The sequence below is a fragment of the Trachemys scripta genome, chromosome 12 (assembly GCF_013100865.1).
Source record: "Trachemys scripta elegans isolate TJP31775 chromosome 12, CAS_Tse_1.0, whole genome shotgun sequence".
Taxonomy (NCBI): domain Eukaryota; kingdom Metazoa; phylum Chordata; order Testudines; family Emydidae; genus Trachemys; species Trachemys scripta.
The window spans coordinates 35,102,070-35,108,013 of record NC_048309.1 but is presented as its reverse complement, the minus strand read 5'-3'; the positions used below and the strand labels follow the sequence as shown (position 1 = coordinate 35,108,013).

Here is a 5,944-nt window from a genome sequence, read left to right as displayed (position 1 = left end):
GGTTCTGTGGATGAGGGGAAAGCAGTGGATGTGTTATTCCTTGACTTTAGCAAAGCTTTTGATACGGTCTCCCACAGTATTCTTGCTGGCAAGTTAAAGAAGTATGGGCTGGATGAATGGACTGTAAGGTGGATAGAAAGCTGGCTCGATCGTCGGGCTCAACGGGTAGTGATCAATGGCTCCATGTCTCGTTGGCAGCCAGTTTCGAGCGGAGTGCCCCAGGGGTCGGTCCTGGGTCCGGTTTTGTTTAATGTCTTTATTAATGATCTGGAGGATGGTGTAGACTGCACTCTCAGCAAGTTTGCAGATGACACTAAACTGGGAGGCGTGGTAGATACATTGGAGGGTAGGGATCGAATACAGAGGGACCTAGACAAATTAAAGGATTGGGCCAAAAAAAACCTGATGAGGTTCAACAAGGACAAGTGCAGAGTCCTGCACTCAGGACGGAAGAATCCCATGCACAGCTACAGACTAGGGACCGAATGGCTAGGTAGCAGTTCTGCAGAAAACGACCTAGGGGTCACAGTGGACGAGAAGCTGGATATGAGTCAACAGTGTGCTCTTGTTGCCAAGAAGGCTAACGGCATTTTTGGCTGTATAAGTAGGGGCATTGCCAGCAGATCGAGGAACGTGATCGTTCCTCTTTATTCAACATTGGTGAGGCCTGATCTGGAGTACTGTGTCCAGTTTTGGGCCCCACACTACAAGAAGGATGTGAAAAAATTGGAAAGAGTCCAGCGGAGGGCAACAAAAATGATTAGGGGTCTGGAGCACATGACTTATGGGGAGAGGCTGAGGGAACTGGGATTGTTTAGTCTCCAGAAGAGAAGAATGAGGTGGGATTTGCTAGCTGCTTTCAACTACCTGAAGGGGGGGTTCCAAAGAGGATGGAGCTCAGCTGTCCTCAGTGGTGGCAGATGACAGAACAAGGAGCAATGGTCTCAAGTTGCAGTGGGGGAGGTCTAGGTTGGATATTAGGAAACACTATTTCACTAGGAGGGTGGTGAAGCACTGGAACGCGTTACCTAGGGAGGTGGTGGAATCTCCTTCCTTGGAGGTTTTTAAGGCCCTGCTTGACAAAGCCCTGGCTGGGATGATTTAGTTGGGAATTGGTCCTGCTTTGAGCAGGGGGTTGGACTAGATGACCTCCTGAGGTCCCTTCCAACCCTGATATTCTATGATTCTATGATTGCCTACTGCTAGAGAGTATTGGAATCTGCTAAGGGGACAGCACTAGGAGACAGTTGATCCAGAAATGTCATAAGCTCTTTGCTTTGTTGATGGTCCTATGGCTGGATGGAATCCATGTCCTAATCCACTTCACCCCACTACTGACCTTGTCTGTGTATTGTTTTTTAAGGCCCCAATTCAGCAAGGTACCTTTAGCACATGTCTAGTTTTTAAGCATATTCTTAGTGCCATGGAACTCAACGGGAATTCTCATGTGCTTAAAATTAAACACATGTTCAGGCATTATGCTGAATTCGGGTCTAAAGTGCTTAGAGTCTCCTTGGGACAGCTACCATGTTGCACTCAGTTCCCATGCAAAGAGTTAACAAGGATACACATGCACTGTGCTCTTGATTTTGTTTGTTCTTCTCTCATGGTTGACCTTTAATATACAACACAATCTCATTTAGAGAGTGGCTGAGGTTTTCAAAGCTGCTTAAGGGATTTGATCACCTTCTTCCCATTAAAACCAATGGGAACTATGTGTCTAAATCTCCTAGACAGCTTGGAAAAGCTCACCTGGAGACTATATGATTGCTATTTGTCCATGGGAAAGATAGTAGATGTCATAAGAGAGTTCAAGATCACAATTCAAGGCTGGAGGATTATGGCCTGGACCACTGCTGTGGATGGTGGGATTACCTTTTGTACTTCTCTATGATAAACTATAATTCAGCTCAGCAGAATATGTTCTCCCAGTGTGATGCTGTGGCCAAAAAGGCTAATGTGATCCTGGGATGCATAAATAGGGGAATCTTGAATAGGAGCAGAGAAGCTATTTTCCGTCTCTATTTGGCATTGGTGCAACCACTGCTGGAATACAGTGTCCTGTTCTAGTGCCCACAATTCAAGAAGGTTGTTAGTAAATTGGAGGGGACTCAGAGAAGAGCCACAAAATGATTAAAGGATTGGAAAACATGACTTCTAGTGATAGACTCTAGGAGTACAATCTGGTTAGCTTAACAAAGAGAGTGTTAAGGTACGACTAGATCGCTGTCTATAAGTACCTACATGGGGGACTAAAAATGGATACTGGGCTTTTCAATATAGCAGAGAAAGGTCTAACATGATCCAAAGGATGGAAGTTGAAGCTAGACAAATTCAGACAGGAAATAAGGCACACATTTTTAACAGTGAGAGTAATTAACCATTGGAACAATTTACCAAAGTTTGTGGTGGATTCTCCATCACTGACCATTTTAAAATCAAGATTGGATGACAACTTATGGTTGCCCGTGACTCTCATTCCCACCTGATGGAAGAGACTCTGCAGCATGTTTGGAATTTTGTTGACATTCAAACATTTATACATTGCAAAAGTACAGAGGGTGGTTAGGTGCCTATCACAAGGGGGCCTGGCTGTTGAAGGAATGTGGGCTTAGCTCTACCTGTGACAAAGGATGGATCTCGGGCCAGGGATCAGGCGACAGCCTGCAGGTTGTTTGCTCCATAGGCAAGAGGCCAGCTCAGTTAGGGGTCGAGACCCAGGAGAAAGGACCTAGAAGGAGACTCTCCACACCCACCAGCTGGGAGGCCTGGCTGGAGAGACCTGCTGTGTGTGTAGGAGCCGCAGCACGGGCCAGTGTATTCTGACTGGCAATGTTGGTTGTACTGGTTTTGGAAAATAAAACCACTCCTGGACACAGGGGTTGAAATCCAGCTTCTTTTGGGAGCTGAATTTTCTTCACTAGCCACTTAGGCAGCCCCACCCACTTACAACCCCCAAGCCCCACTAGAAGTAATTTGTGCTGTTGGGAAACCTCTCCCTACATTCACCAAGGGCACATCATCCTGCCCAGCACCCTCCTCAGGGCCTCCTTGACTTCCTTGTTCCTCAGGATGTAGACAATGAGGTTCAGCATGGATGTCACCACCGTGTAGAAGAGGGCCAGGAGCTTGTCGCTCTCCATCGAGTAGCTGGACTTGGGCCTAGGGTAGGTGATGATGCCAGAGCCATAGAAGAGCAAGATGATGATGAGGTGGGAGGAGCAGGTGGAGAAGGCCTTGCACCTCCCCTTCGTAGATGGCATCCTCAGATCGGAGATGATCATGAAGAGGTAGGAGGCCAGGATGAGCGTGAACGGGGAGGTTATGAAAAGAAGAGCCACCAGGTACACGGCCAACACGTTCATGGAGGTGTCCCCGCAGGCCAGCTTCAGGAGGGGCAGGATGTCACAGAAAAAGTGATTGATCCTGTTGGGCCCACAGTATAACAAACTGAAGACATAGCTGGTCTGGCTCAACCCCACCAGCATCCCCACCATCCAGGAGGCTATGGCCAGCTGGGCTCATGCCCCCTTTCTCATGACGAGGGTGTAGTGCAGCAGGTTGCAGATGGCCACATGGCCGTTGTAGGCCATGGCAGCCAGGAGGCAGCACTCAGTGATGCCAAAGAGGATGAAAAAATACATCTGCGTTGCGCAACCCCATAGTAAGATCCTTCTGTTCTCCAATACTAGGCTCACCAGCATCTTGGGCACAATGGGCGTTGTGTAGCAGATCCCCAGCAGAGACAGGTTGGTGAGGAAAAAATACATCAGCATGTGGAGGGTTGGGTTGGATTTTATGATGGCTGTGATGAGAACGTTCCTTGTCAGGTACTCCGTGTACATGGACGGAACCATTGCAAAGAGCAGTGCCTGCAGCTCCAGCAGCCGGGAGAATCCCACGAAGATGAACCCGGTCACTGCAGTCTGATTTCCTTTGTCCAATGGCATGGCATATTTCAATGGCAGAGGGAATGAACAAAGTCACCCGCATCAGGGAAGACAAGGCAAGAAAGTCACTTATTTACCTTTCTGATAAATTCAAATATGTCCAACTGAGACTGAAAATTTAGGTCAAGGGCTTGCAAGCCAGCTAAGGAGGGTGGATGCTCAATTCCCATAAAAATTAATGGGGTTTGGATATCCAGAAAATGGAAGCCATACCATGGATTCATCTTGTAGGGCCTTCAACATTATGATCTAGTTCAATTACAACTTATTAGTAGAGCTGGCTGGGAAATTATCTCCCCCATCCCCCATAAAACATATAACATTTGGAAGTGCAAAATCTGGATATTTTTCACTTTTCAGTTGCCAAAAAGAGAAACATGATTTTAGTTTTTCACATTTTCTACGCAATCCTGAATATTTTCTATAAAAAGCAGGAATTCTACTGGGAAAATTCACAATCCATGATAAAGCCATTTTCCACGGTAAAAAAATGTTTTGATGGAAAATGTTCTTACTAGCGCTAGTTATTGGGATCAATTCACGAATCACTGGGAGAAATTCTCTGCCTTGCATTATGCAGGCGCCCTGACTCATTGATTTTAATTCATAGATTTTATTCCTAGATTCTAAGGCCAGAAGGCTAGATGGGATCATCTCGTCTGATCTGCATAACCCAGGCCGTAATGGCCCCTACTGGTCTTAAAATCAGACCTTTCTCTCTCTTAGGATCTTATTATAACCTGTGTAGCCGAGAGTATAGCCATCTCAGAGGGTAGCCAGATTTCATTTAAAGTATAGAAATACATGTTTTAAAGACAGGTTCATGAGAGGCTGATGTCCTGTATTTGGGTTTGAATGGGGCAAAGGAAGTGTAAAGTTTTCTACACTACCCTCCAAATTTGCTCATTCCTAACAGAGATGGGTGACATTTTTTAGCCAAAACTTTTTTCTTCAGGAGTGGGTAAAATATGCAGCTACGCAACACAGAAACATTTTATAAATTCTTGTCCATTTTACTGAACTATTCATCTTGAAAAGAAAAGAAAAGAAAAGAAAAGAAAAGAAAAGAAAAGAAAAGAAAANATTCATCTTGAAAAGAAAAGAAAAGAAAAGAAAAGAAAAGAAAAGAAAAGAAAAGAAAAACTTGGATAAAGTCGAAATGTTTCATTCTGACATTTCCAAAATGAGAGATTTTGTTTTTTGGGTTGACATGACTTTTTGTTTTAGAATTTATTTCATTTAACCAAAAATCTATTATTTGCAGAACTGTAGTTCTAACTGTCAGAACTGGTTCTGCAGATCATATCATGGTGCTTTGTTCTTGGCCAATTCACCGCTTAATAGTTTTTACCCACAAGGTATTGGGAACAATAAGACCAACCAAATCCTTTTACACCTGCTAACAACCACACAACTGATGCTGATAATTTTCATTTGCTGGTCACTGGGGATAGATTTCAGCCAACAACAATCAGTTTAGAGGATGAAAAGCTTTACAATCCTTCAAGCCATGGGACCAGATGAACCAGCACGTGGAGCCAGAAGAACTACATCTTCTTTGCCCTTGTTCTGTGCCTTTGGAATGAACTCGATGGGACTGAATGCTGGGGAAATTGTGGCACCTTCTAGTGACTGGACATTTGCTCCCTGCTTGGGTGGAAATGAGCAAGGGTTCAAAGATCAATGGCACATTCTCGAGCTACTAGCCACAGTTTAGAGAAGCAGCAATCAGAACAGATGGAGAAAATCTTTACCAACATTTAGTTCTTCAGACTGCTGTAATTTCAACTGAGAATAAGAGAATGGCCAGCAGAGAGGAGCACAAAGGACAGAGAAGATGCAGTTATGCTAGGGAAGTTAAAATCCCCCATTAATACTAGCTCATGTGTTTTAGGTAAACTTATTACCTGCCTGTGGAATGACTCATCCACTTCCTCTTCCTGATTTGGTGGTCTATAATAGACCCCCCACCCTCACATTGCTACTGTTCTTTT

At 44.7% G+C, this 5,944-nt stretch overlaps 1 pseudogene; it reads right to left on the bottom strand.

Annotated features, from left to right (window-relative positions):
* Nucleotides 1–3,005: 3,005 nt before the first annotated feature.
* On the bottom strand, nt 3,006–3,950 carry LOC117886115 (annotated as a pseudogene).
* Nucleotides 3,951–5,944: the final 1,994 nt, after the last annotated feature.